Below are 11,965 nucleotides of genomic sequence, written 5' to 3'. Positions count from 1 at the left end.
GGTGTTTCACGAAAGGGCACAAGGCAGAGACACCTGTGTCCCTAGATCAAAACCACAGATTGCTAGAGCAAATCTTTCTTTCTTTCTCCATCTCTTCTCAGTTCTGTTTCATACTAATTTTAAAACAGAAATAAATAATTGGGTGGGGTGGGCGGGGATTCTATATATTTAAAAGTACAGGGGGAAATTTATCCTAGTTGTTCAAGATTATTATTTTTGCATGGGACTAATAAACAGCTGCTTCTCATTCATTCCCTACACGGAAAACTATTCCATGTAGGAAGTTGCATTAAACTACTGTGTGTAGATTCTTATGTGATCATAGAAAGCTCAAACAGTTTCTGTTTACCTTTTCCTGGTAGATCACCATTGCTTTTCAGCTGCCACCACTTGTTAAAATTTTGTTAGCGTGGATCCCTGCTCCGCACCCTCCCAAATAATCATCATGTATATCCTACTTATTCCCTAGTAATTCCCTCCCCACATTCTCTAGAAGTTGAATGACTGTGTGTTTATGCATCATGAATCCCTCCTCATCCCTCCCAATCTATTTTTCCTTTTGTATTGTGTCTTCTAGATTAGATTCACCCAAGTTCAAACCCTAGCAGCTCCAAATAAATGATCTCAGGGAGCAGGGCTGGAGGGAATTCTGCCTGGTATCTTAAGAGAGCCACTGTGAGGAGGAGCAACTAGCAGTGGTCTTGAAGGATCTATAGTGTAGCTTCATGAAACGGATAGTTAGGAGTAGGACAGGGGAATGTTAGCATCAAATATAATCTGAGCCTATAAATTACTATTGGTATGAAGCTTGTTTAAGAAACAACACATCAAATAGTAGTTGATATAGCCTATGATGTACCTTCTGCCCACTCCTGGCCATATGCAGCCATTTTTAGAGTTCTATTTCACCTGGATAAAGATCTGTTCTCAAGTTTCATCAAGCCAGAGCGCAGCTCATTGAAATGTTCTGACTAGTTGCACAAGAGTTAGGAGTTGCTGTCTAAAAACAGATGCCTGTCATCATAGTGACTTACCTGATGTCTTTCTAGCTACAGGTTATTTATAATTCGGCCTTTACAGATAAGAGCAGTAGGATACAATGGCAAAGATTGGGTGGAAATCTGCAAAAAACAAACAAACCCCAAACCAAAATACAATGTGAACGTTATAAACTTACAGACAAACAGGGCAGAATCAATCAGTGCATGTGTTTCTGCTTGCCTGGTGCAAGCATTCCTCCTCTCCCCCACCCATGCGCTTTTCTGGGGGTTGTCTTGACTGCCCCAGAGCCAATTTGGAGGCGCCAGGGGCACGTGGGGAGAAGAGGAAGGACAGCTCCATTGCACAAGCGGAAGTCCTAGTGCAAGCTCCTTCTAGTGGGACCTGTTAGCTTCATGGAGCCCTGTGGTTCTGCAAACTTCAGTGCAACTTTACTGAGATAAAAATAAGGTATTGGAACAAAGAAGGTTAGGCTTTCAAAGAAATGCATTTGTAATGAAGAGATGAATTTAAAAGCACCAGCTTTCCTGGTGCTAATAGCAAGCCTCTTTGTGTTTAATACTGTGGAGAAAAATATGTCCAGGGGCCATCCGTCCAAATGTAAATACAGCCCCCTGCCAGCACTGCCAAGATCAATGAGAAACCGGATTATCTTGCTCATAAATGCTAGCCATTTGATCAGAGCCAAGGGCTGACTTGAAGTATGCTCTTGACTCTTCAGCATTCCTTCTTTCATCCTTCTTTCGCTTTCTTTGGGCTGATGAACCCAGTTCACGAAGGCAGCGCCTGAGCAACAGGCCTGGAGACAGAAAGACAGTTACCCCAAAATAACCGCTAAGCATGGGATGAAAAGACACAACCGTAAGCAACCCCATGAGATCTGAGGGCAGTTTGAAGGTGGGGTAGCTGTGCATACCTCCTTTAGCTCTGGAAAATAACTTTGCCAGGTTGATATCATTTCAAGAAGTCACACGCATTATAAAATATATGTGCAGCCTATTGAAAGCAAAGTCTCTCTCAAGCCACTCTTGAAAATAACTATTGTTTGCATCCAGCTTTAATTCATCCATAACAACTACCTTCCCCTAGTTCTGGGCTCACTGGCACAGATCTGATTCACACGTCCATATGCTGTATATTTCTTGATGGCTATGATATCAACTTGCACATGAAAATACACTGTTTCTGCTGTAAACAGCACTTCGAGCATGTTGCTTTCTAAGGGAGCCAGTTCCCACTTTCAGGTGCCAGCCACCATCATAATAAAGGGTAGATAAATCAATAGGGACGCGGGTGGTGCTGTGGGTTAAACCACTGTGCCGCCTGGGCTTGCTGATCGAAAGGTTGGCGGTTTGAATCCCTGCGACGGGGTGAGCTCCCGTTGTTCAGTCCCAGCTCCTGCCAACCTAGCAATTTGAAAGCACGAAGTGCAAGTAGATAAATAGGTGCCGCTGCGGTGGGAAGGTAAATGGCGTTTCCATGCGCTCTGTCTTCCATCACAGAGTCCTGTTGCGTCAGAAGTAGTTTAGTTATGCTGGCCACATGACCTGGGAAGCTTGTCTGTGAACAAACGCTGGCTCCCTCAGCCTGAAAGTGAGATGAGCGCCGCAACCCCATAGTCGCCTTCGACAGGACTTATCCGCCTAGGGGTCCTTTGGATAAATCAATAATATACATGCACATTGTATGAACAGGCCCTTCATGTCTTGCAGCTGAAAGTGTGAACGAGCCCCACTGAAAGCTGTTTCAGTCTGATGACCCATTCACACTTGCCCCATCATTGTCTGATGCTGATCAAGCGCTGAAATATGTACAGATGAACCAGTTCTGTGGATTAGAAGTGAATCTTTGCAGCAGCTTGCCTCTTTGCTAGTTGTGTGATATAACACATAAGGAGTGCTTAGGTAATAGAACTGCAGAATTGCAGAGCTGGGAGGGGCCATGAGGGTCATCTAGTCCAACCCCCTGCAGTGCAGGAATACTTTTGCCCAATATGGGGCTCAAACCCTGAGATTAAGAGTCACATGCTTTACCAACTCAGCTATCCCCAGTCAGTTTCTTTCAAAGGCCACCTTTGAGTATGGCTGGAGATGCCAACCCTATCTATAATAGCCAGGAGTACCTTCCCGGATGTTGCTGGACTCAACCGCCGTCATCCTTGACCACTGGGCATGCTGGCCAATGTACCTGAAGGCAACTGCACTCCAACCACATCTGAAAGGCCACAGGTCAGCCATTCCTGCTTTTCAACAACAAATTTGCAGCATGCCCTCACCTTGCCCACACACTTTAACGTCTGGTTTTATTCATATTTTATTACATTTTCCATTCATTGTGCCACACAAGCCCAGCTACCATCACTATTCCCACTGTCAGCCTATTTAAAGCATAAAGAGCTAATGGGTTCACCTCCCCCCACTGAAAATTTGAATTTCTGGTGAGTTTGGCGACAGCATATTAGATGGAAATGTTGGGGTTTGGCATCAGTTCAGCCTTTGATGTTTTCTCCTTGTCAATGAAACACTATGGATTGGAGAAGACTAAAAAGGCTATTTTATACACAGCTCTCCAGGTCTGTATTGACCGTTTTTTATATATATCGGCCAGGAATGGGTAGAATGTTTATTGCCTGTAAACAAGAGTTCCAGATAACCCTGAAGTACCAAGTTCCACTTAACTCTTTCTGCAGTGGAGAAGAGCAGGAAGATAAAGATACATGCATCCAATATAAATGCACAAAGGGTTGCCAGCGTAGCCTGGTCCTCCAGCAGTGCTTCTCTTCAGCCTGAGTGCGGTTCTGGCACCTCTCAGGTGGGAGGCCATTGCAGGCCAACACTCCCCCCAGCTGCTTCTTGCCTTCACGTACTTCTGAGAAGCCCAAAACAAACATTTCAAGTCAAAACAGAAGCTGGCTAGCATGTGCGAGTCTACCCTATTTGAAGATCTAGCTCCTAGCTTCTCCTAGCTGCAATTGGTCAAGCTACAGGGTGGGCAGTTTGTATTTGCTTCTCTTCAATTCATCTCTTGTGTACTGGTGGCAGGCTTTAAGCTTGACAGCACACACAGGCAGTGGCGGAGCTACCTGCTCCAGCACCGGGAGCGGCATACAACGGGGGGCGTGGCTGGCGTGTGTCCCAGGGGCGTGACGTGCCACCCGTGGAGGGTGTGGCTGGGGGGGGCGTTCACTGCAAGTGGCGAGCGTCCTGGGGGGCAGTCGTGACATCAACCCCCCTGGGATGGCAGCCGGGGCAGACCACCACCCCTGCCCCCATCTTCGTCTGCCAGTGCACATGGGTGCTTGCACGGTAATAATAATAATTTATTATTTATACAACTGATTGACCTGCAGGAGAAGACCAGTCATGCTCCAGGAGGGAAGCAGAAACAGCCAATCAGTTGTTGCATTCTAGGATCCTACCTGCCTATTGTTCTAGGATCCAAGCTTTGTACATAACAGTAAGAAAAGCACCAGGCTGTAAGAGTGTCCTTCTGCTGCAGGATCAGAGATGCAGGAAGGCTTGTGTTTCCTGTCTGTACTTCTTCTCACCTCTAGTGGATGTCTTTATATCTAGGGTGGAGATTGAAGGTCTATTTTGGATCAAATGGAGAAGAGCAGAAACAAGAAATGCAACTCTATGCACCTTCACCATGACTTCCAAAGCTGCTCACCGCATAAACCTTCATGGCGCCACCTGATTTGTACTTGAAAACAACACAATTTCTTTGTGGTTCATATGCCCCATCGCTGGTCGTGTCCCAACTACTGTTCTTCTGGGTTTCATGCAAACTCTTCCCTATGCATGTTTACTAGTAAGTAATCCTTGCTGAGTTCCGTGGGACTAATGCCCCAGAGTGAAATCTGGTATTTTTTAAATTTAAAAATATTTAAATTGGACTCACATTCACTGGGTCCCTTTTGCTTATCTACCTTAACCATCCAGCACCTGCTACCACTCTGAGAGATTTTGAGGCCCTTCTCAAAATGTAAATCACCTTGAGACGGTGGTTTAGAAGGCAATTAGTAAATTAACTGCAATTGTAATAATAATAATAATAATAATAATAATAATAATAATAATAATAATAGTGCCCCCAGCAAATGAGAGGTGCTTCTCAATGAGCCTTGCCTAGTGTCAGGGAACTGCCATCGCAGTCAGGAGTGGTGGAAGGGCTCCCGAGCGATGCCGGAGAAGGTCCCAGCAGGAAAAGAGAGGACTCAGTGACCGGGGAAGGAAATCAGCGTTACACCAGGGAGAAAGGCGGGCAGAGGCGGGTTTCGGAGGGAGGGCTCCAGGACTCTTCGCCAGAGACCAGCGGGGAGAGCATTGGTCCTCCACTGCCCACACCCACCCTGCGCAGAAGACTTCCGCGCAGGGAGGCTAGGCGGAGACTATCTGTCAAGGAACTTTTATGTTGGAAGAAGTTCAGGAAACGCCCACTGACGGATTCTGCCAGTGACTGAGACAGACGCGGAATCAGGACTGTCCAGCCAGGGAAAGGTTTATCCAGGCAACCTCACCGAGAGTGGCGGCAACTTACGCACAAGCAACCCCCAATTCCCATTACACCTAGTATCTATCTGCAGTGTAGTCTTTTCAGCAACAAGGGTGAAAAAGCTTTTTGAATTTTCTCATGCTGTCCCATTCCTGCCACTTTAATATTTTTTAGTCTTTATGCCTTTTGGATATTTCTGTGTTTTTAGACCTGAGAATCTTAGGTGCTGCCGTGAGCTTTGTTTTATGGTAATTAACTTCCGCTCCTGGCTTTACTCTGGTTTGGATTTCATTGCTTTATGGATGCATGCAACTGTTTTTAACTTTTACTGTAAGCTGCCCCAGAAAACTTGAGTTATTGGGCAACTTATAGATACCATAAGTAAACATATAGATGCATTTTTTAAAAAAATTATTAAAGTTTTTCTTGGTTTACAAAAGTACATGCCTTGTCTCTTCTTTCTGGTTGTAGAATCTTTTTCACATTTGAAGTGAGACGTTAGTGTTGTATACAGAATAAAATTGGGGAAGAAGAAGAAGAGGGGAGGGTGGTAGTACTTAGGGTATTTGTGGGGTTTTTATGTCAGCTTCACTTAGGTAGGTTCTCTTTCTATTCATTTCTTATATTTCCTTGTTGGTTAGCTTTTCTAGTAAGGCTGTTTCCCATACGATTTGGTACCAGTGGTCCATCTTTACTCCTGACAGGTCCGTCCTGTGTCTGGCTATGATGCTTCTGGCTGCTGAGAGTAGGTACCGTATTTTTCGCTCCATAAGACGCACCAGACCATAAGACGCACCTAGTTTTTGGAGGAGGAAAACAAGGAAAAAAATATTCTGAATCTCAGAAGCCAGAAAACAAGAGGGATCGCTGCGCAGTGAAAGCAGCGATCCCTTTTGCTGTTCTGGCTTCTGGGATAGCTGTGCAGCCTGCATTCGCTCCACAAGACGCACACACATTTCCCCTTACTTTTTACGAGGGAAAAAGTGAGTCTTATAGAGCAAAAAAATGCGGTAGGTCATAAGCTCTTTATAAGGTGGAGTGGAAATTACTGTCTTGGAAAATGTTCAGCAGAGACATTTTTATTTTAAAAAATGGCAGGAAAGTGTGTGAAAGGAAAAGCAGCGAAAACTAGACTCGAGGGTTTTGCTAACCTGCCTTCATGTGAAAGATGCATCACATCCAATGCAGAAAGGGTTAAGCAAAACACCTGCCCTGGAAGGGGGAGAAAAAGGGGACAATTGTGAAATCAGACCCAGGATCTGGACAGGTAGGTACTAGGCAGGGATAATTTCAGCGAGTGACCCTGGGCCACACCTGATGCCAAGATCACACGGCGAAGCTGCTGATAAGAGCCTGAATTGAGCAGAGCAGATGGAAAGCAGGGTTGCCGTACCTGGACAAAAAGGAGTCGCAGGTGCAAAGGAGCATAATAAGCCAAAGGCCAGGTGAAAGGGAAGTCCGGATGCAGAATCAAAGCCTGGATAGACTCGACTGCGGGAGGCCTGTGCTTTTTAACATGCAAAAAACCAAACAGACCCAAAGCCATCATGTAGACAGAGGGAGGTGGGCGTTGAGTTCTGTAAGTTGCAAGTCAAGGGAGCTGATTTACTCATTATACTGTTGCACACCACACCCCAATCCATGAGCGGTGCAAGGTTCCAGGCGCTTACCTGGGGTTTTGTTTCCTTGGAATGTGGGACAGTGTCTTTATGATATATGGATTATTTATACCTGAGCCTATGATGGAGGAGTTCACAGCATCAACCCCCTGGAAGGTCTTGTTTCTCCCGTAGCCTTGGGTTCAAGCAGAAATCAAGGATAGCTTTCACTCTCAGGGTTCTGCCAGCAGCCTGCTTCTAGTCCAGCTCTCCCACACATACCCATATTTTTTGCTCTATAAGACGCACCAGACCACAAGACGCACCTAGTTTTTGGAGGAGGAAAACAAGAAAAAAAATATTTTGAATCTCGAAGCCAGAACAGCAAGAGGGATCGCTGCGCGGCGAAAGCAGCAATCCCTCTTGCTGTTCTGGCTTCTGGGATAGCTGCGCAGCCTGCATTCTCTCCATAAGACGCACACACATTTCCCCTTACTTTTTAGGAGGGGAAAGGTGAGTCTTATAGAGCAAAAAATACGGTAACTTCTGGCTGTTGTCCTTTTCATTACCAGTCAGCTGAGGGAAGGGGCCCACACATTTGACCTCTGGCACAATGGCCCATACTTAGAGGCGATGATGGCTCTTGCCTGACTAATTCAACAGAGGGATCCTCCATTAGATTTTAACCCTTGCTGGATCCAGGAATTAGAAGGAACTGGGGTATCATACAGCCGAACAAGATACATGTTCCACCTTTAACTCAAGCTCAAAGCAGCTTACGTGGTTTTCTCCCTTCCTCTCTTATCTTCCCAACAACCCTGTGAGGTAGGTTAGGCCAGGGTCCAAGGCTGGGGACCCCAGTTAGCTTCATCCCTGAGTGAGGCTTTCAGTGAGGCACTCACTAGGACAAGGCTCTAACTACTGCACCACAATGGCTCAGGTACTTTTCTCCCAGCCAAGGGGGACTTGCTGACACAAAAGTGCTTGGGGAAAGGGAATGGAGGGCAGTAAGGGGGATGGAGAGACTTCAGCTCCCCTCACCTGCACGCCCTTTTTGCTATTGTTGCATCAATTTGAGGGTCTGCAACACAACATTTATCTAGTAAGGTTCATCTCATATTTTTATGACCTCCTTCCCAAAGGAAGCAAACCTGGACAACTGTTATGCCTTGGACCTTCTCACTGCATCAAGAACAATATTAATCCTGGGCATTCAATGTGACCAGATTCTGGCTAGCGCTGGCCTACTCACATACCCTAGCAAGAAGTTTTCAATCAAACACGGGTGGAAATTCAGCAATTTCTAAGCGGGATGAATCAGTCCATCTGGAACACTGAATTCTAGTGACCTATGAAACTGCCTGTACTTGGAAAGCAACTATTTCTCGGATCCTTCTGTTGCAACTCTCCAAAACAAAATTGCCATAGTAACATATTATTAGCAAACAGGCCTGACCCTAGATCTCTGACTATCTACCAGATGACATCATCTCATCTCGCTAACCAGGCTGGTGGTTGAATTTTGCTTCAACACCAGCAATTGGGGCAGTTGCCTCCACAGGAGGCAGCGATGGCCATCAACTTTGAAAGGGAATTGAACAAATTAATGGAGGAGATGGCTATCAGTGGCTGCTAGCTAGCCACGGTGATGGCTTCCAAATACTAGTTGCTGGAAGCCATAGGAGGGGAGAGGGCTCCTGTGCTCAGATCTGGCTTGCTGGTTTCCCAAAGGCATCTATTGGGCCACTGTGAGAACAGGATTCTGGACTAGTTGGGCCATTGGTTGCATTCCCATCACTACGTTTTACAGTGGTACCTCGGGTTAAGAGCTTAATTCGTTCCAGAGGTCTGTTCTTAACCTGAAACTGTTCTTAACCTGAAGCACCACTTTAGCTAATGGGGCCTCCCGCTGCCGCCACACAATTTCTGTTCTCATCCTGAAGCAAAGTTGTTAACCTGAGGTAATATTTCTGGGTTAGCGGAGTCTGTAACCTGAAGTGTATGTAACCTGAAGCATATGTAACCCAAGGTACCACTGTATATGTCGTAGAACAGTTTTCCTGTTCCCAGTTTTCCTAACGAATTTCTGCCTGATCCATAGGAGCTCCGAAAGGAAAAAGAGTCAGCACCCCTACAAAGAAGTGAACATCAAGAAAACAGCAGATGTGCAAATTTATGTACACTCAGGGCCTTTCCCCCCAGCTGGAACTCAGTTCCAGCACGTCTCAGGTGAACAAAGAAGTGTTCATGGTGAGTTCCGGCACCTCTTTTTCTAGAAAAATACAGTGGTACCTCGGGTTAAGAACTTAATTAGTTCTGGGGGTTCGTTCTTAACCTGAAGCACCACTTTAGCTAATGGGGCCTCCTGCCGCTGCCACGTGATTTCTGTTCTCATCCTGAAGCAAAGTTCTTAACCCGAGGTACTATTTCTGGGTTAGCGGAGTTTTTAACCTGAAGCGTCTGTAACCCGAGGTACCACTGTAGTACTGTTTGCACCTATTTATTTACTTGGAAGATTTATATCCCAAATTTTGACCCAGTAATCCTTCTGGTGGTTTAATGACAGATCACACACACACACACACACACAAGCGTACACAATCTAGCAGCCCTGTGTCCCCTGCCTGATAAATTGGATCAGAGTGTTCTTCCTTTAAGCTTCATCTCAAATTAAATTAACTGAAAGGGTTCACAAATCCCCATGACTAAGATTGTTTTATAATATTATAATATCGTCGTCACATTTAAGAATATGAAAAGAGCCCTGCTGGATCAAACAAAAGACTCACCTGGTTCAGGACTCTGTTCCCCAGTGGCTGACTTTTGGGAATCCCTCAACCTTTAGAGTTGCCCCGTTTTTTGTAAAATTATCATTGCAGAATGGGACGTCCCTATTTTCATCGGAGAAATGTTGGAGGGTATGCTGCTGTTGAAATTCAAGGTGTTTCTGCTAGTGTATAAAGTCCTCAACAGATGGGGGGCAGTTTAGTTGAAGGAAGCTCTTACCTCATGGGTTTGGCCACTCATCCGCTTCAACCACAGGAACTAGGAATCTCCGAAGTGCCACGTAATGTGTGTTGCACACATGCGAGGAATTGCTCTTTTAGTATGGCATCACCTGCTTGTTGGAACTCTCTATGTATTGAAGCTGAGGCTCCAATACTTTGGCCACCTCATGAGAAGAGAAGACTCCCTGGAAAAGACCCTGATGCTGAGAAAGGTTGAGGGCACAAGGAGAAGGGGACGACAGAGGACAAGATGGTTGGACAGTGTTCTCGAAGCTACCAACATGAGTCTGACCAAACTGTGGGAGGCAGTGGAAGGCAGTGGAAGCCTGGCGTGTTCTGGTCCATGGGGTCACGAAGAGTCGGACACAACTAAACAACAACAATATGTATTGATATCAGGCAGGAGCCTTTGTTGTACTGTTTCTGATGCCAGCTTAAAAAAACTTTGCTTACCCAGACACGTAATTTTATGATGCATGTTTGTTTTGTTTTAAAAACCTCTGGGTTTTGTGTGTATCTTCTTAGGCATATTTTACAATATATTATCTTCTTATTATTCTTTGGCAATCACTCATAGCCAAGTAAGATTGTCTTCCATAAACACGGTTTTAACAATGAGTCCGTAAGTGAATGTGGAGGCCAATTCTGGATCCACATGTCCTTCCACAGTGGGGACATTGGTTTCCAGGTGGGAGTTGATCATGATGAGGGTTTGCCAAGGGTGCCTTCCTCTTAGCACATTTCTCCCTTGCTTCCTGAGTTCGAGTGTCTTCAAAGTCTATGACACCTTTGGTAAAGGCTGTTCTCCAATTGGAGCGCTCACAGGCAAGTGTTCCCCAATTGCTGGTGTTTATACTACATTTTTAAAGATTTGCCTTGAGACGGTCTTTAAACCTCTTTTGTTAACCACTAGCATTAATCTTTCCATTTTTAAGTTCGGAATAGAGTAGTTGCTTTGGAAGACGATAATCAGGCACCTGCACATCATGACCAGTCCAACGAAGTTAATGTTGAAGAATCATTGCTTCAACACTGGTGATCTTTGCTTCACTCAGTACACTGATAGTAGTTCGCCTGTCTTCCCAAGTGATGTGTAAGATTTTTCGGAGACACCGTTGATGGAATCTTTCGAGAAGTTGGAGGTGGTGTTTGTAAGTGGTCCATGTTTCACAAGCATACAGTAAAGCTGGGAGTACAATAGCTTTGTAAACAAGCATTTTGGTTTCCCTGTGAATGTCCTGGTCCTCAAACACTCTGCACTTCAATCAGGAGAAATCTGCACTCACAGAGCTCACAGGCGATGCTGGATTTCCCTTGTGGAAAGATAACTGCCTAGGTAGGAGAAGCAATCAACATTTTCCAACATTACACCATTGAGTTGGATATGTGGCTCCAGGGGTCAGATAGCTGCATACCCTCCAACATTTCTCTGATGAAAATAGGGGCTTCCTAAGGAAAAGCAGGACATTCCAGGATCAAATCATAAACTGGGATTGCTTCTGTAAATCCAGGACTGTCCTTGGAAAAAGGGACACTTGGGGGGGGGGTCCTGTGACTGTGCTTCTCCCCTCTTAGATATTAATAAAGAGTTAAGGTTTTAATGCGTTCCTTTGCCACTTGCTGTTCCTCTGGCGACGCGATAGTGGATAAGATTCAACCCAGATCACTCTCAGGCAACCCGCTCGAGTTATAATTATAAGTCAAAAGTCACAACAGCCAGGCACATTTATTGAGAGTTATCTCAGTAATCTTTAACCTCTCGTGGCAAAGGATCTCCGCTGAAAAATAGAAAACAAACAAAGGCTGGGCGCTAAGGAGTAATGACTCAACTGAACCTGAGCTGGGTTCAGCCATTTACTTCCCAAG

The sequence above is a fragment of the Podarcis liolepis genome (assembly GCF_965112155.1).
Source record: "Podarcis liolepis genome assembly, chromosome: 1".
NCBI lineage: Eukaryota > Metazoa > Chordata > Lepidosauria > Squamata > Lacertidae > Podarcis > Podarcis liolepis.
Note: the sequence above shows the minus strand (reverse complement) of the source record.